This window comes from Cavia porcellus, unplaced genomic scaffold (genome assembly GCF_034190915.1).
Source record: "Cavia porcellus strain 051 isolate PalLab524CR breed Dunkin Hartley unplaced genomic scaffold, mCavPor4.1 scaffold_9, whole genome shotgun sequence".
Classification (NCBI taxonomy): domain Eukaryota; kingdom Metazoa; phylum Chordata; class Mammalia; order Rodentia; family Caviidae; genus Cavia; species Cavia porcellus.
In genome coordinates this window covers 44,865,137-44,885,474 of record NW_026947492.1, presented here as the reverse complement: position 1 = coordinate 44,885,474, position 20,338 = coordinate 44,865,137, and the positions used below count along the sequence as shown (strand labels likewise).

Genomic DNA, 20,338 nt, shown 5'->3' with positions numbered 1-20,338 from the left:
TTTCCATTTTCCTGGGTTAAATGCAGGGCACTAGTTAAATGCACGGCTCAAGATGAAGTCAATTATGCCAAGCTATAACACTCTTAATGTGGTGACATATGTTTCAGTATAAGTATGCATTTTATGGTGTTTAAATCAAGTTAAGATTTGGGTCCTCTAGCATTAATCTATTTTGTTGAAAAATTTCCCAAGTTTTTTTTCAGTTTTGAAATGATGGTTTCTCCTAAACATATTCATGAGGCATTTACGCAATTTTTTGTACATAGACATTTTCACTAAATAATAGTAATATGTACAATATTACCTCTAATTAGTTTTTATTCAAAATGCATTGGACTACCCTCAAAAATGGCAATTTTTAAAGGTTGAATGATTTTTCCTTCTGACTTTCAAGTTAAGGCTGACAAGAATTTTAACTATGCGAGTATGCTGTACATGCATTTGAGATAATTTGTAGAATACACTACTTAGAAAATGTCTCTTTGCTTGTTACTCTGATAAGTTTTATTCTATTTAATTTCTTCATGGTTAAATATTTGTTATCATACATTCATGTAATTTTCCCCTAGAGTATTAGTCAGGTATCTCCTGAGAAATAAGACTTACATAAGACAATTTAGACAAAGTGATTTATGTTAAAGAATTGGCCTGCAGCAGGGCGTGGCTGGTCACACCTGTAATCCCAGCCCTTGGGAGGCTGAGGCAGAAAGATTGTTGGGAGTTCAAGGCCAGCCTGGGCTATAAAGTGAGTTTAAAGCCAGCCTGAACCACACAGTGAGACCTGTCTCAAAAACAAAAAAAAAAAAACCAAAAAGAATTGGCCCTCATAATTATGGGGACTAAAATCTCACAAGATCTATCTATAAGCTGGAGACCCTGAGACACCAAGGATACAATTCATTCTCCTTCAAAGATCCAAAAGAGTTAATGGTGCAAATCCCAGTCCAAGCCAAGGGAAATAGAATGAGAAGACCCACAGCAAATAATTAGCAGAAAAAAGGGGTCAACTCTGCTCTTCTCAGTCTATTTTCTCTGCATCCAACCCTCCTCAAAATGGAGAAAGAAATCCTTCATACTGACTTTGCTGATTCAAGCTGACTCATAAACTTGACTATCACACTTAGTGATATTTATCAGGGAAATTGGGTTAGTAGGTTGTCCAATATTAGTCCCTTTCCATTTTGTAGAAATAAACTCATCTATTTAGGCTGTAGTGATAATAAGCCCAGAAATTAGGCAATTTATTCAATCATTTTTATGCTAAGAATATTATATTAAGCAATGCTTCAGAATATGGTAAATTAACTTTGATTTCTCACATTTTATGATCTGGATTTAGATGCATTTTTTCACAGTAGTACAACCAAAGGAATATAAGAAATAAAAGACTGAATGTTTAACTACATTTCAAAGGCTTCTCTTATTCTGTTTCCTAGAACACTGGATGAAAATGTAGATAGAGATAGAAAACACAGGACAGTAATTCCTCCCCTAAATGTTTCAAGACAGACTCTGGGCTGCGTTGGCATGTGCTCTATTTCTTTGTGTAGAAAGTGTATCAAAGAGCTGTGCGGTAAATACACAAGGGTCTCTTAGGTGCCAAAATGTGCAGGCGATGTGAGTGTCCATAAGAAGGTCAGGTGTGTTACACTCTCATCCTGTGTGATGTGCATCCTAAGAAACCAATGAGTCAAAAAAGTGAAAGGGAACCCCAAGTTGTGTGACTCACATATTTAACACATTCATTGATTGGCATTCACTTTTCAGATTTACATTTTTCTTTCAACAGCATAAACTCTGGTTTCCTGCTTTGGCTTTCTCAGTCTTTGTTGCGGCTTTCTCTTTCACAAGACTTTCATGATTTTTTGAATACGTATTCCCAGCATGAATTCTCCATGTGCCAGGTATTAAGGTAGCATTAATTTATGGAGTTTGCCCAATAAACATATAGGTATTTCAGGAAAAGAAAAACTTTCGCAAAGCTTTAAACACCATTGAGACATCATGAGATCCATACAATTTAGCTTTTTGGTTTCTACAATTACAAGACATGTTTAAAGTGATGGCCATTAGCTCTAGACATTTGTTAGTATGATGATCTGTCCTTTGGATAATCTGGGTTATTAAGATTTTTGCACATGCATCTTTAATTTCTTCAAGGACAGGCCATATAGTGGGCTTTCTACAATATATTCTAGGGTCCCCGTAGGAAAGTAACACTACTGTTACTGTTGAAAAAACAGTACTACTAAGTTTTCTTTTCCTGAAGTGTGCGTGTGTGTGTGTGTGTGTGTGTGTGTGTGTGTGTGTTTTCTTTCTTTCTTTTTTTGTTTTTTTTTTTTGGCTGACTATAATTTTGAGGACTAAGTTGATATCTAAACGCATATATTTCTTTAAAATGCAGATCACAAAGTAATCATCTCACAGACATTTCCATTGTAATTTTCTTCTGAAACAAAAATGTGGCAGTATTGCAGTCTGAGAATTTACAAACCTGCTAAAGCGTGCTTGCTTTTGAATGTGCTCTTCCCTGGTAAGTGTCCGCCAGAGGCCCACGGCCCACTCTGCACACTGTATCTTCCCTTTCTCTCCCTGCCAGCACAGTGCTGGCGTCCAGCCCTCTAAACACAATTCTGAATGTGAGTCATGGGGCTGCCATCCTCTGGGAGAAATTTAAAACATTTCCTTCACAGTACATTTTTCTATGGACCATGCTGGTTGTTAAACACAGAAGTGCAGCAAATAGATTCATAAATGAGAAACATATGAATCAGCAGTTGGTGGTGTATTATTTCACAGCTAAGAAAAATGAAAATATGCTTAATTTAACTCCAAGGTCAGGGGAAGTTTTAGGTTATATATTATCTTAGTTTCTCATTGCTGATACGAAATACCTGAAATTTACAAATTAAAGGAGGAGAATTCTGTTTTGGCTCATCTTTTCCATCCCCTGTTGGCCAGCTCCAAGGCAGGATGGTATGGCCAAAGAGCATCACAGACTAAATCTGCTCAGGGCAGCAAGGAGAGAAAAGAGCGGCCTAGCAGGGAGAGACGCCCTTCCAGGTCAGGCCCAGTGACCTTCCTCTCACCAGGGACGGATGACTGTATAAGGGATTGAAATCTTCAGGTGTCTACAGTCTTCATCAATAAGCTCAACACTCAGTTTCCCTGAATACACATCTTTTCCAAGAGATTCATAAATGTTGAACAAAACTGATGTTAATTACAAAATTAAAGGTTCTGGTGATATAGCTTCAGATTCTTTTGACTGCAACCCTGCCACAAAGAACAATGGAGCTGAAAGTTAAAGAGACAACTTCAACTAAATTTTTAGGAAATTACAGTTTTTGCTAATGTTAACACTTAAAAGTAAGTATTTGGAACTCTTCATATTATCAAGGTTACACTTTTATTAATTTATAGTTTATGTTTCTAGACATTTGAGAACTACGTTATTGTTACTAATGTAGAAGACACACAGTCACATAAATTAATGTACTACACATCTATTTCACAAGTATGATATCATACCTATTTGACAGGTTAAATATCAAAAAATCTTTATAGATCAGCATATACATACTTAAGTCTGTATAAGTAAAGATGTGCCATCTTCAGTGTATGAAAAGGGTTAAATTGATAAAATAGTAATTGCTGAGATAAAATATTTACCGTGCCATACACTTGATTTCAAAGAAATAATATTAATTCAGTTTGGACAAATGCACTACTTCAGTCTTTGTCAGTATGTTGCCATTCCTGTTTATCACTGTTCTTCTTTTTGAGTCAAACAGGAGATACTGAATTTGTTTTTTATGGCACTAAGGATCAAACTCGTCACTGTGTGCTTGCAAGGCAGGCACTTATGCCACTGGGCTAAATCCCCAGCCTGGGATACTGAGTTTTTACTCTATTTTCTACTTTTTCACTGAAATGTAGTCATCTGATGATAATGAAATTTAAGGTATACAATTAAATGTAAACTATTTCTTCTTGTTTTCACATTTTAAAGGAATCTAAACTATTATGAAGATTGTACGTCTGAAGCTATAATTCTGAAAGACTTAATCACATTGAAGAAAAATCTCTAAGAGACCTGAGAAATCTAGTATAGCTGGTTATTGTGCTTTCTTACAAGAACAGGACTGTGGGACCAGGAAAGCTTTCAGGAATGACTGGCTAGGGAAACAGAGTGCTCTAAGGGAAGGACGCAGCAAGATAGGACACCCCCTGTCAAATTACCTGTCTAAAGGGTTTTCAAAATAGCTGGGCCTCAGCTATTCCCCTTCTGGGTATCTTCACAGAAGAATTAAAGCCATCATAACACAATGATATATGTGCACCCATGTTCATAGCAGCACAATTTGTAATAGCTAGATGTGAAAAGATATGCCTATCGAATAAGGAATGGATAAAAAAGATGTGGGACTTTTATACAATGGAGTAAAGAAGGAAAAATTTGAGATTTTTATAGGTAAGTGGATGCAACTTGAGTACTCAGTGAAATAAATCAGACATACATGTGTAAATATCATGTTGTCTCATGTCAGAAACTGAAACAATATATGCATATATATAAAATATAGTTAAGATAAGCTACTGATTTCTCTGAGTTCACTGAAGAGAAAGATTTGTGCTGGTACTATTTGGACAACTGAATGTCTTGTGCTCTGTGTGGCTGATATGGCAACGGCAATTAGCAATGTATATACCATTGTTGTCCCCTGATTGTTGTGCTTTGGGGCAGAGACAATGTTGAGTAACACATGATGAGTGGCTGGGAAGTCAAGGCCTCCAGATGGACAAAGATAGCAACACTCTAAAATAGCCACTATGTATTGGGTGTGTACAATGATAGTTGGGGCCAGTGGAAGATTTGAAATTGGTAGAAAATTCAGATGCCCATAACCCAACTGGCAAGTATAATCCTGGGATGACTCAAGAGGGTTTAGATGATCTTATGCTAAGTAAGATTTTGCCTTGCAGTGCTTTTTAAACTTGGTGTTCGAGTTGGTGTGGTGGTGCACACCTGTAACCCCAGCAATCAGGAAGCTAAGGCAGCAGTATCGCTGCAAGTTTGAGACCAGCCTGGGCTACATAGTGGGTTCAAGGCCAGCCTGAACTGCATAGTGAAGCCCTGTCTCAACAACAACAACAGCAACAACAATCCCCCCGAATAAACTTAGAGGTCTTAGTTTTAGTCTTAGTGAATGAGAGATGATAGCCCATCTCAAAAGAGTTAACGTGAAATCTCACATGGATAATACTCATAATCTCATCTTTATTTATCCCTTAGGGAAGTATGCAAAATTAGCCATTGTGAATTTGTGGTTCCTACCACCTTCCAGATCCAGGAATACCTGTAAAATGACCGGTGACTGTGGCACTTCAGTATGAGTACATGCTGGCTGTCTTTTGATCTGATGTCCAGAGTGTGTAAACCTGACACAGAAACCTGGCAGGAAACAAGTGTTTGCAGGTGCTTTATGGGATGAACAAAGTGAAAATGAAAAGTGAACATCACTATAAACAAAAGCGTTGACCACGGGAAAGAATGGGATGCACATCTCAGACCTTTGGAAAAGAATGAGGGAAAAGAGAGATCCACCTAGGACAAGGGAGCATTGGGTTGTGGAGAGGGTTTACCAATGTGTCTCACCCCCAGGGGACTCACTAGGGCCCTCTCCCTTTTCCTTTGGTTCATTGAATGGCTGGGGAAGGTGGTTGTCTTAGATGATGTTGTTGATGATAAGCATAAGCAGGTGATGATCAGCACAATGACTGTCTTGGGATCTAGAAACATGCTACAGATGCAAGCAAACCATTGTTGACCAGTAAAGCAAGGAATCAGACACATGCAGTCACAGGAAGAATCAAGAGTGGGCACAAGCAACAAAGGGAAGAGAAAATAGCAGGGAGTTAGGATGGTGTAAATATCTCAGGCGGTCAAAGGAAACAGTTATAAGGTCAATACATTCACGTATAAGGTCATTTCCAAACAAGAAAAAGTTCAACAAGATCCCTACAATTGAATTCAAACATATTGTACTCAATATAAGAAAATGTGTTCAGTTTTACTAAAATGTAAAAGAGCAAATCTAAGCAATTTCTTATCATTTGTTTACTTAGAGGATGGTAAAGGATAAGCAATGATTGTTTCCACTGATGATTAGAATATGATATACTCATCAGCTTCGTATAAGCATTCAATTACTAGCTGACATGAATTTTCTGGGGAAAAAAAAAAGAAAATAAAGGATTGAATGACGAGGTGCTGTGGCACAGGCCTATAATCCCAGCATTTGGGAAGCCAAAGGCAGGAGGATCATACAAGTTGGAGACCAGCCTACACTACATAGTGAGTTCGAGGTCTGCTTGAGCTACCTAATAGGCAGTCATTGTGTCAAAAATAAATAAATTAAATTAAATTAATAAAACAAGAGGAGTGAATGTAGGTACAGACAGATACCCACAGTTATATCCCCATAGATAACTAAACATTAAAACTAAATACGCTGAACTGGTCAATTTTCCCATTGCTAGGACAAACATCAGACCCCCACAGTTTAAAAGCAGAGTGATAAACCAGGTGTGATGGCACATGCCTGTAATCCCAGCACACAAGAGGCTGAGGCAGGAGGATTGTTCCAAGTTCAACACCAACCTGGGCTCAACAAAGTGAGCTCAAAGCCAGCCTGAACTGTGTAGTGAGACACAGTCTCAAAAAGACAATCCATCTATCAATGAATAAATAGCAGAATAGAATCTACACCAGTTGGTCTTCCCAGTCAGAGGTGATCTTGAAGACTTCCACTGAGTCTACAGTACAAACTCAGATGAAGATTGCTCCTGTCCAAAGAGACAACCCAGGCAACACTGTGATATCCTTGAAGGATGTGAAGATTCAGAAAGTACAGATGTGGCCTTTAGGGAACCCCTCTGGTAGTGTCCCTCTCAGTACTAGTTTTTCCACCACACGTGTGCATGGCTCTGCAGGTCTCTGAGAGCTTCTGGGCTAGGCAGAAGGCTGGATTTAGAGAACCATCACCAATGGGGCCCATGGCCCGTGAGTTCACAGCCTGCCTAGAGGTGATGGTTCAGCTGCTGCTCCAAGACACAAACTTCAGCCCATGGCAAAGGAAAACTGCTCTCAACTCGGTGCAGCCAGAAGCAGAGGAGCGAGCAATAATAGCAGGATGACCGTCTCCAAGGTGAAGCCCCACTTGCCCCCCACACCCAAGATACACAGACTTACAGTTTGCTCATCTCCTAGATGTTTCTCAAGCCAATCAAATGACAATCATGATTATCACTGTGAATGATACCGGACCTGGTGGCACTTGCCTGTGTCCCAGCTCTTCGACTGCTGAAGTAGGATCATCAAGAGTTTGAGGCCAGCCTTGGTTACCTGGTTCAAGGGCAGCCTGAACAACGTGGTGAGACTCTGCCTGAAGAAAAGCATAAATAAATAAATAAACAAACAAATGGTCAAGCTTTTTGGATTACAGTACATTCACTGGAAAACAGAAAAGAAATTCTTGTTTTGAGGCATTCATTTATTTTAACATATTTTAACATTTAACATATTTTTAACATTTAACATTTGTGCAACTTCTGGTTCACATACTTTGTGTTGTGTTTTGTTTTGTTTTGCTTTGTTTGAGAAAAGGTCTTCCTATGTAGCTCTGGCTTGCTAAACTCACAGTGTAGCTCTGGCTGGCCTAGAACTCACAGCCATGCTCCTCTCTCTGCCTCCTGAATGCTTGTACTACAGGCATGCACATCCCAGCCCTTGGGAGGCTGAGGAAGGAGGACTGGCAGCCTAAACTACATAAAGAGATTCTGTCTCAAAAACAAATAAAATTAAATAAATTGACCAAAGATGTTAAAGGAATTTTAATTCAATTTTTGCATCAGGGTGTAGCACCCACTTTGACAAATCCAGGCATGTATCTTCACACATTTTGAAAGACTGGATGACTCCAGCAAATCATAGAACTGGGTGTGGTCTTTGGAGATGATTAAACCTCAGGCAAAATTCTCCTGCAGAGCTGAGTGCTTTGAGATCACTACAGCCACTGACAGAGCATCTGATCTGAACTCAGCAGAACTGCTTATTGATCTGGCTCACAAAGTTGCTGTAGCAATTCCCATAGGAAAGGGCACAGTATCCTCAAATGCAATGTCTACTGTTCCTTGAAAAATAGGGACTTGTCTGACACCTTTCTTCCTATATGTCAGGTTAGGTTTCTTTCAAATAATTTAATAGGAAGAAATTGTCCATTATTTTAAACTGATGTATTAAATGTATGAAGTCTCTCCTTTTTTTTTATCGGTACCAGGGATCAAACTCATGACCATGTGCTTGCAAGGCAGGCACTTATGCTGCTGAGCTAAATCCCCAGCCCCTGAAGTCTTTTTTTAAAATTCAATTTATGAATATAGTTTCCTTCTTTCTTTTCTTTTCTTTTTTTTTTTTTTTTTTTTTTTTTTTTTGGTACTGGGCATTGAACTCATGACCTTGCCCTTGCCAGGCAGGGACTTGAGCTGCTGAGCTAAATTTCTGGCCCGGTATAGTACAGTTTCATCACCTGATTGATTATATAAATTCAGAGGGTTCAGAGATGATTGCTTCCAAGTACCATCTAACTTCTTTGGTGTAATAAACATGATTGTGTGGTTGTGTCAGAGACAGTGGTCCATGCTACCCAGTTATGTAAGTTAGGCTACTGTGTTTGTGTGTGTCCATATTTATTTTATTTTGTTTTATACTTTTTGAAACAAAACATCTATTGGTACATTTTAGATATATGTAGTGATAATATCTATCATAGGGAATTTCTACCTGTACATGATATATCTTGCTTTTTTTTTGTCATTCCCCCCTTGCTTTCAACCCCTCTTTACCTCCTTATGTATAAAAGCTTTGTTTACATTTTTTCTTTCCAGTTGTTTTTTTTTCTTGTCTCTTCTTTCCTTTTCTCCATCCTCACCCTTGTTCCCCTTCTCATCTGAATATTTTCTTCTCATTTCACAACATTTTTTATACATTTGGTCCTTATTTACACTTTTGATTTCTAACACTAGAGAAACAATATAGTATTTAAACGTGTGTTTGGGGGAAGTAAAAAAGATGGTGGATAGATAACAGCCGCTGCAGAGGCTCTCTGAGATAGCCAGCTTAGATTCCAAGAATGGTGCAGTGTGGGGAGTCCTAGGCAGGGAGGAGATATACCCTGCCGACCCAGGAATGAACCAAGCTGAGAGAAACCAATTGGAAATGCAATCCTGGTGCTACAATTGGAACAGCTAAAGTCTCAGTGGCACCTCTGGAACCTGTGGCTTGAATACCCTGCTGCTGCTGCGTCTGAATCAGCACAGCAGGGATAGAGACACACTCTGAGAGCAGGAATCAGTGAACCGAATTCAGAGCAGAGCTGGCAGGGAGCTCTGCATCAACCTGCAGTGAGTAAGAGGAACAGAGAGCCTTCCATAGACTAAGAGGCTCCAACAGAGGACATTCTGGGACCAGGCAGACTGGCCGGAATAGGATGCTGCAAGGACTTCAGTCACATATTCCCCTCTCAAGTGGGATTGGTGGAGAGTGTTTGACCTGGGTGACGCCACAGACTAAGACCCAATAGGCTAACCCAAACCAGGCCCCTGTGCCTGGCAGTGCACCCTAATGCAGTGAAGCCCTCAGCAGGTTGACTGACCAGGAGGGGCAGGTCTAGCATAGGCTGCCCTGGTCTGTGTCTCCCTAGTACACTGCAGTGGGCGGGAGCACCTAGCCAGCATGCTTCAAACTGTAGCCCACAAAGAAAGAAACTGGGCCTTCTATATATGCCTGTATGGAAGGAACAAAAAATATGAGAAGAGGAGGCAACAAGAAAGGGTTCTCGGTCCTCAATCCTGAGAACACTGATCCAGGAAAGGTAAATGTAAAGGAGAATGAGGACAGAAAACATGCAATATCAGGCAGGGCACCAACAGACATAAAGCAATATCTCCGGGACCTCATAAACGAGTTCAAAAGTGAAGTATTTAACCAAGTAAAGCAAGATATAAGTAGAATAGTTAAAGAAATGCTAAGCACCTCCCAAGAAAAAACAGATGGTGGAATGGAAGAACAGAAAAAAAGGTGAGAATTTTTTGATGGAGAAAATATAGAATACATGAAGCAGGTTCAAAGAGATTACCAGGAAACTAAAAACCCTATTGAAAGCTGGCATAACAGCTTGAAAGACACTAAGGATAGATAATCTGAACTGGAGGACAGATTTATAATGTGGGAGCATGAAAGGAAAAACTTCTTAAAAATAACAAGGAAACAAGCAGTAACAATACAAAGGCTAGAAGATGACAAAGGAATCTATAACTTAAGAATAAAAAATGTGAGAGAAGAAGCAGGGGTAAAAACAAAGGAACTGCAAAGGCTATTCACAGAAATAATCAAGGAAAACTTCCCAAACATAGGAAAAGGGAAAGATGCTCAGATGTATGAGGCATACAGAACTCCAGCCACTGACAATCAAAACAGAACTACACCCAGGCATATAATAATCAGAAATCCAATATAAGAACAGAATATTAAAAGCCATCAGAGACAAGAAACAGATCACTTACAAGGGAACACCCATCAGAATTACAGCAGACTTCTTAGCACAAACCATAAAATCCTGAAGAGCATTGGGCAAAATAATCCAAGCCTTGAAAGACAATAACCTCCAGCCAAGATTGATATATCCTGCACAACTGTCCCTAGAAATTAATGGAGATACAAGGTGCTTCCAAGATAAAGAGGAACCGTGGGAATTCACAACCACCAATCCAACTCTACAGAATATACTGCAGGACACTCTAAAGAGAGAGAAAAGTACCATGATACCAGAAACAATGGCAGAGAGACCACAATGAATGGAGCAGAAAGCGAAATGAAAAAGACAAACAGACAACTAATGACAGAAAAAGAGCTCAACAGAAATGAGGCAAAGAAGATTGGATATAATTTCTAATATAGATGGCCTAAAATACACTAATTTAAAGGAAAAAAGAGAGAATCGCAGGCAGAGTAGATCAAGAGGTAGGGTCCACTGAGAGACTCTTTACAGGAAATATAATTAGCCTGAAGAAGGTTATATGGACCAAAATCGAATATGAGAAAATGGAACTTGAAGGGATAGGGAACCAGAGAGTAATAGGGGTAACTGGGCCAGTATTTATGGATAGATTGAACAGACAGGCTTTAATAAATGAAGAAATATAACTAGAAATCCAACCCAGGAGTGAGAAAGTTCAGAAACACTTAGGTAAATAGCAGGTTGCCCCCCCAATATAAAACTGTGAGTGATGGGGAGATCCGAAAATACACAGTTCATTCTGGGGGAGCAAAGGGGAGGAATAGTCTTCAAAAAAAAAACAGCAGAAGATATAGCTAAGTGTGTCAAGAATTAAACCCTTATTACTCGCACCACTCTGCTTGGTTGGAACTTGTTCCGTCCTAGTTTGTATACAAGCACTGGATCTGAGGGCACAGACAGCTATCCAGAAGATATCAGGACGTAGCACAGTGGTCATCTTGAATTTCCTATTAACTCAATCAGGATCCTTGTATGACTTATACTGTTGTATCATGACTGTCTTAGTTAAATCTGACTTGTTTGAATACTGCTTATTATTGACAGATTTTAATCAAAACTGTTAGGTTGATGGTACCAAGTTGAGGAGTATAGACAACTATACTGAAAATGACAATGATTCACCATGATATCCATTCTGATTTGATCACTACCTGTTTTTGTAGCGCTACACTATCTACAAAGTTGTATTTCTGTTAATTCTGTTATGTACTGATATGTTCAATTATACTTTATCTCGTGATATAGCCAATTCTGTTGATGATAACAAGAGACAGCACAGTGACCATGGTATAACTCCTTATACAGCAGTTTTATATGTCTTTTTAGTTTTATGTGTCTGTAGGAATATGTTTAGTTCTGTCCTGCTTTGTTCTGTTTCCCTCTAATATAGAAAGGATAGAAATACATGTCAAGACTCCTGCTTGCATAAAACCTATATACGGTTGATGAGAACTGATCTTATGACACATGATGAAATGAACAAATACTTTGAAGGAAAGAAAGGGGCACTGCAGTACCCAGTGCTGATTCCGGAGTGTTACGATGTGAAATCCAGCAATATTATTAATCTTTGTTCAGAAGGATTTTAATCTAGTAAATTTTGTTAGCACTCAACATAAATCAAGATACGGATAAATGCATACATGTCTAAGTGTATAGGATTGATAAACATATTACTTAGTTTTTGTTGGATAGTTGAATAGAACTGTTTGCAGTCTCCCCAGTTGAATTCCCATTTATATGTTCCACTTTTGTATCTTGAACAGTTATTTGTCGGGGGACAATATGTATAGATCAACTAGTGATTTATTACTGTTTATTTTCTTTGAAAGTATGTACTATTTCTGCCCATTTTCTATTCTGTTTTATCTTTCTCTAAATAAAGAAAAATGAAAAAAATGTGTGTTCGATTTTTTTTCACTTAAGAGGATGGTCTCAAATTGCATTCATTTACCTATAAATGTCTCAAGCTTATCCTTCTTTATGTCACAGTAGTACTCCATTGTATTTTTTTTAAACCCACATCTTCTTTATCCATTTTTCAGTTGATTGCATTTGTGCCATTTTCAACATTTAGCTATTACAAACCATGTTGCTATAAACATGGGTTTGCATAAATAGCTGTGGTTTGATGCTTTTAATTCTTTTGGGAAGTTTCTCTATTTTCAGGTTTACAAGGAATCTCCATTCTGATTTCCACAGTAGTTCCCCAGTAATAATCCCATCAATGGTGGAAAACCTTTTGTTTAATCCACAGCACCAACAGTACTGGTCATTGACTGATTTCTTGATAATAGGCATTTTTCTGGAGTGAGATGAAATCTCGGCATTGCTTTATTTTTTTAATTTTAAAAAGGATACAACAGAATAAAACCTAAAACAATGTAAATACTGGACTTCAAAACATTATGAAATCAGCAATAATTACCATAATGCCTTTTGATATCTTCAAAAATAGCTACAGATAACTTTGGATATAGTAAAAAATCAAACAAAACAGAATGGAATAAAAACAGTAAAAACAAAACAATGAATGCATTAAAGGACTTCAAAATAAGCCTATAGTAAATCCAAAATTTGTATCATAATATATCTTGCCATCTTTGAAGTAGCTGTTCCTGCCATCCGATTTGACATAATAAAATAAAACCAAAGAGAATAAAACCCAATCCAACAAAACAGTAGAAATGATATAGGACTTTCAAAACAATAGGGAATCGACAATGGCTGCAGCCCTCAGAAGGAGATGTCACACTGTGCACTGCTGTCTTCTGAACCTGTGATCAGACCACCAGCCACAGACCTGTAATGTTAGTGAAATCCCAAAGCCCCACAGGCATCCAACTGCATGTCACCTTCACCTCTATCGCTAGCATCACAGCCTGTGTTTCTCAGATAAGCCAGTTGCTTTTGGTAGGTGTGGGAGGTGGGGATGGGGGTCGTGCTCTGGTTTGCCAGGCTGTGTATCAGAAGGGGCTGGAGTCTGGCTGTTCCCATCCAGAGGTGGCCCACTCATGGTGCTGGCTCCCAGACTGGCTTGCTCTCGTGTGCCTTTGTTCTCTCTACTCCTGGTCTGCCCTCAACGTTGCTAAATTTCAAATGACCAATGATGTTGGACAGTTTTTCATGCATTTGTTTGCTATTTTGACTTCTTCATCTGAGAAGTGTTCTTTTTTTAATCCAGATATCTATTTTTGGATTGAATATTTAAATTTTTGGGGGTCTGATATTTGTAAGTGCTTTATACATTCTAGATATTAGACCTTTGTCTGAGGAACATCTGGCAAAAAACTTTTCCCATTTTGTGTGTTGTCTGTTCACTCAATTGCTGGTTTCTTTTGTTATGCAAAAGCTTTTTAGGAAGATGAGATGCCAGTTGTTGATTGTGATATTTTCTGTGAGATCAGAATTTTGTTTGTAAAATCTTAGCCCACACCAACATCTTTAAGAATTCTACTTATTCTATCTTTCAGCAGAATTAGTGTTTCTTATTAATACTAAGATTTCAATCAATTATGGCTTGAGTTTAGTGCATGGTGAATGATACTGGTCTAGTTTTAATCTTCAGCCTGTAAAAAGTCAGTTTTTTTCAGCACCATTTGTTAAAGAGGCTAGCTTTGTTTCAGTGATGGCATTTGGCTCTTTTGTCAAAGATAAAGTAACTGAGTAGGTTTAGAGTTGTTCCTGCATCTTCTGTTCTGCTTCACTAATCTTTGTATCTGTTTTTTTTCTTTTTTTTTTTTTTTGCCAGTACCATACTGTTTTTAACATGGTATCTTTGTAGTATAATTTTAAGGCACAAATTTGAAATTGCCTTTGTTGCCCAGAATTGCTTTTGCTAGTCTTGGTCTGTTCTGATTACAAATGAATTTTAGGATTGTTTGTGAGATATGCTATTGGAATATTGGTCAAGATTACATTAAATCTGTATAACTATTTTGCATGTTTGACCATTTTTACTATATTGGTTCTTCCTACCCAAGTTTGGGGATATCTTTTCATTTTCTGCTTTTTGTTTTCCTCTTTCTGAGTACTGTAGTTTTTTCCCCTTCCTTTCTCATTTTCTAGAGTACTCTAGCTTTTAATGTAGAAGTCTATTAGTTCCTTCATCAGATTAATTCTTACTTATTTCAGGTTTTTTTAAATGCTATCATGAAAAGTGTTGTTTCCCTAATTTCTGTCTTAGTTTGTTATATTTGTATAGGAATGCTATTGAGTTTTGAGTGTTACTTTGTATCCAGCTATCTACTGATTGGTTATTAAACCTAGACATTGTTGGTAGAGTTTATGGAATTTTCTATGTGAAGTATCATGTCATCTGCAAGTAATATTAATTTAACTTCTTCCTTTTACATCCTTATTTCTTTTATTTATTTCTCTTGCCTAACGGCATAGGCTAATGTTTCCAGATGTATATTGAATATGAGTGCTGATAATGGACATCCTTGTCTTATTCCTGATTTTAGAATGAAATTCAGGTTTTGTCCATTTTGTATGATGTTGATTTGTCAGATGATTTTTAACAGATCGAGATAAAGACCATCTAATCTAATTTTCTGTAGGATTTTTATCATGAACTGGTATTAAGACTTTGTCACATGATTTTCTTCCTCTACTGAGATGATTGTGTGGTTTTTGTCAGGGCACTTTTAATGAGATATATTACATTTACTGACTTGCATATGTTGACACATTCCTGAGTCCCTGGGATGAATCTTACTTTGTGATGATATATAATCTTCCTGATGATTTGCTACATTCTATTTATCACTGTCTTATTGAGGACTTTTGCATGTATGTTCATTAGGAAGATTGATTTGTAGTTCCCTTTTTTGGTTGGCTCCTTCTCTGGTTTTAGTATCAGAGTCATACTTGTTTCCAGGAATGAAATTTGAAGTATTGCTTCACTTTCAATTTCATTAAACAGTATGAAAGACAGCATCATTAGGTCTTCTCTAACTTTTGTGTAGATTTCAGTACTGAATCTGCCAGGCCCTAGGCTTTTCTACCATGATGTTTATGCCTTAGAATCAGCCAGGTGTAGCCTGAAAGCTGTAAGTAAAAAGCTGTAAGTATAAAGCTGTACGTAAAACTATCTCTCATTCTTTAATTACAATAACACCTCAGTTCACAAGAGCTTCTGTTTGCAAACAATTCAGTTCACAAACAAAAGTGTTTCACAAAATTTTACCTCCATTTGCAAACTCTGCATCAGGTTACAAATACAAACATGGTTATCTTTCCCACACAAATATAAACATGGCCATCTTTCCCAAAATCATAAAATATATTGGGCTTGTAAACAGTGGTACCACTGTGCATACACTGGGGAATTTGCCTGAGTTATAGAAAAACTGATCAATATAAAGTGACATCAATATAAAGTATATTGAAAGGCAATATACTGATCAATATAAAGTGACATCACCATTTTCTAATTTTCTCTTTTCCATTCTTATTCTTAACCCTGTTAGATCAGGCATTTTACCTGCTATGTGTGAGGGAAAGCATGTAGCAAATGTCTTTCTGTGCCTGAATTATTTCACATAACATATGGTTCTCTAATATTGTTGCAAATAGCAGGGATTTTGGTTTTTTAATTTAATTATATTTATTATGGGTTTTTAAAAAGAGTTTCATGTGTGTTTGTATGTGTGTGTGTGTGTATTTATTTTGTCTCTGAGGCATGCCTTAACTCACTATATGCTCAGACTGGCCTCGAACTTTCTGTTTTCTTGAAGTGTGTACACATTTATTGAACATAATCTGCATAATTATGATGCGTGGCACATGAAAAGTTCCTGCAGGAGCATATAGTAAGAAAATATGAGAGTGCTGGGAAAGAGAAAACAGCAACAAGGACCGAGAAAGCCAAAGCAGGAAACCAGAGTTCGTGGTACTGAAATGAAAACCAGAGTGGTGAAAGCCAATCGATGAATGTGTTAAATCCGTGAGTCACCAGCTCTACATTCTTTCCTTTTATTGACTTTTTGGTCCCATAAGTTGAAATAACATTAAACATTTAGTGTCGTGTTTCTTATATTCCTTTGGTAATACTACTGTGCAGAAGAAAAATGAATACAAATCCAGATTATGAAATGTGAAAAATCAGAGACGGTGAATTTGCCATATTCTGAAGCACTGCTTAATATAATATTCTTAGCATAAAAACGATTGAATAGGTCCATGATGGGGGAAGGGGATGGGACGTGTCCCATTTCTAGTCATTTTCAAAGCACCTTGCACTGATTCTTATGCACCGGCTGCCTGCCCCAGCTCTGCCGTGCATAACAAAATGGCTAATCAGGAGAGTGGTAATGCAGCACAGTTAAAAGAAGAGGAAGAACCAAAGGATACTTATAGTGTAAGTCACATAGATACTGCAAGACCCCGAGAGAGGCAGAGAGACTTGATGAAATATTTCAGACAAGATTGGTAGCTTCTATCAATCTTGACGAAAGCACAATTGATGCTCTCAGGGAATTTAATGAGGAAAGCTCTGTCTGTGCGGCAACAGTTCAAGGACAGTGACTTATCACATGTTCAGAAAAAGAAGTGCATTTTTATATGTAGTTATGAAGACCTACAGGCGAAGGGAGAAACAGGGCAGCACAGTGCAAGAGTCCACAAAGGGACGTGATGAAGCAAAGATCAAGGCCTTACCTGAGAGGACTGCTTACACTCTGATGCAACAACAGGTCAACGGAAGTGTGGCGGTCCTCACCAGACAGTGTGTACTGAGGTGTGCAGCCTGGAATGGAACAGAGGTCTTTGCAGGTAAAATACCAAGAGATCTGTGTGAGAATGAGTTGGTGCCCGTTTCTGAGAAGGCTAGTCCTGATGGATCCACTGTCTGGTCAGAACCGAGGGTAGTATGTGTCACCTTCTGTGGAACGGAAGCTGCACAAGAAGCTGCTAAGCTGTGTGACAGCTATGAAATTCACCTGGTAAACACCTTGGAGTGTGTATTTCTGTGGCAAATAACAGGCTTTTCATTGGATCCATCCTGAAGAATAAGACTAAAAAACATCCTGGAAGAATTCAGTAAAGTCACAGAGGGTTTGGGGGACGTTATTCTCTATCATCAACCTGATTGACAAAAAGAATTGGCAGTTCGGCTTCCTTGAATATGAGGGTCACAAGCCAGATGTCGGCTGCTGAGTGGAAGAGTAAAAATGTGGGAAAATGTGTTTACAGTTGAATGGGCTGCACCTGTGGAAGAACCAGATCCAGAAGTCATGCTAAGGTGAAAGTTTTATTTGTGAGAAGCTTGGCTACTCCAGTGACAGAAGAAATACTGGAAAAGTCATTTTCTGAATTTGGAAATCTGGAAAGAGTAAAGAAGTTGAAAGATTATGCATTTGTTCATTCCAAAGACAGAGGACCTGCTGTTAAGGCAATGGGTAAAACCAATGGAAAGGAAAGAGAAGGGGAAGGAATTGAAACAGCGTTCCCTAAGCCACCAGGTAAGAAAAGGAGAGTGCCAAGCTGCTAGACAGGCCTCCAGAAGCACTGTGTATGAAGACTACCGCTGCCTCCCTCCTCCAATGCCACCCCAATTAGAGGGCGAGGTAGAAGTGACATGGATACCCCCCACATTTCTATAGCTATGAGGATTACCATGATGATTACTATAGCTATGATTATCAGGACTATTGTAGAAGATATGAAGATCTCCACTACGGCCATGATGATGGCTATACAGTAAGAAGAGAGGGGAAAAGGGAGGGAGAGGTGCTCCACCAGCACCAAGGGGGCATGGAGCACCACCACCAAGAGGCAGGGCTGGCTATTCACAAAGGGGGCACCTGTGGGAACGCCAAGCGGCTCTAGGAGTGGCAGAGAGGGTCCTGCACAACAGCAGACAGGCTGGGGTTCCCACGGAACTTGGGGCAATCGTGGAGACAGTATACGAGGCAAGAGAAAGGCAGATGGTTACAACCAACCTGATTCCAAGCGGCATCAGACCAACAACCAACAGAACTGGGGTTCCCAACGCATCGCTCAGCAACCGCTTCAGCAAGGTGATGGCTTTCTGGTAAATATGGTTACAAGAATGACAACCAGGAATTTTACCAGCATTCTTATGGGCAATAGTGGAAATAGACAAGTGAGGGTTTGAAAATGATAGTGTCAAGATATGACTGGCTCTAGATCCACATTCTTCAAAAAACTGGCTTAACTGTTTCATCTTTAAGTATCAATTTGCTGCCATTTGTATTGGGCTGAAGAAATCACTATTGTGCATATAGTCAAGAATTTCTATTTTTCTTTTCATAAATGCTCTTGGACAGTGCTGGGCTTGCAGAGTTCCCTTATTTTGGGAGTTACATTGCTTTTATCATTTTAGGCTTCATTTTAACCTCAGAACAAGTTGTTACATCATGATTTTGCAGAAACTTTGATTTGGACAGTTTCTCTTTTTTTGGACTTGGAATATATTACACAGGAGTATGAAAGTATGTTGTAGATAAAAAACAAGCTAGTGCTTTGTCTTAATAGTTTTAGGAAAGTAAAGCAAACAAATTTAAATTTTCTTGTATTTAAAATAATCTATGACTGTATTTTTGCATTCCTATAAGTAGGTTAACTGTGTTTTTAAATTGTTATAACTTTACTGGTTTTTGAAATCTTCCTTACAAATTTCTTTGGCTTAAGTGTGAAACAAATGTGACAATTTGTTCTTTGATGTGATTAGATTTCTAATTTCTTGTTCATGTAAGATTTGAATACAACTCAAAAATCTATTCAAAATAATGATTAAATAAATTGTGTAATTTCTGGGCTTATTATTATCACAGCCTAAACATATGAGTTTAATTCTAAAAAAATGAAAAGAGACTAATATCAGATAATCTATTAACCCAGTTTCTCTGATAAACACTGCAAGTGTGATAGTTATTTTATGGGCCCACTTAAATCAGTAAAGTCGGCATGGAGGATTTCTTTCCCCAAAATGGATGAGCCTCAAGAACTGATGGTGGGGTGAATGCAGAGAAAAAAATCCTGAGGAGAGCCCAGCCGATCCATTTTTTCTAACTAATTGTTCACCGTGTGACATCTCATTCTATTTCCTTTGAGCGTGGATTGGAATTTAATAAACTCCTTTAGATTTTTGGATGAGAAACAGTTGTATCCATGGCTTTCTAGGGTCTCCAGGTACACACAGCAGAACTTGGGAGGTTTCAGCCCTTATAATAATGTGAGCCACTTCCTTAAAATGATTTGCTGTCTTTGTCTAAATTTTCTGTGTGACTTCTATTTCTCAGGAGATCCCTAACTGACATTCTAGGGACAAATTACATGAATATATGATAACAGACATCTAACAAATGAAGAAACTATATGGAATAACCTGATCAGAATATAAGCAATGGGACATTTTCTAAATACTGAACTCCACAAATTATCTTCAAAGTATGTCTACTATATCTCCATTGTTAAAAGACCTGTAGCTTTAGCTTGAAAGTCACATGCAAAAGAAAACTGTACAACCTCTAAAAGTGTCACCATTAAGGGAAGTCTAATACATTTCAAAGCAAGGGAAATTAGAGATAAAATTTTATATACTGTCAATGCTTAGTGAAAATGTCTACACAAAAGCGCCTAAAGGCTTCATGAATATGTTTAGGAGAAACCATAATGCCCATTTCAAAAGTGTGGGAAAAAAAGGTTTGGAAAGTTTTCAACAAAACAGA

General features: G+C 38.2%; 1 pseudogene; it reads left to right on the top strand.

Annotated features, from left to right (window-relative positions):
• The first annotated feature begins 16,935 nt into the window (after window positions 1-16,935).
• On the top strand, window positions 16,936-18,746 carry LOC100712641 (heterogeneous nuclear ribonucleoprotein R-like; annotated as a pseudogene).
• The last annotated feature ends 1,592 nt before the right edge of the window (window positions 18,747-20,338 follow it).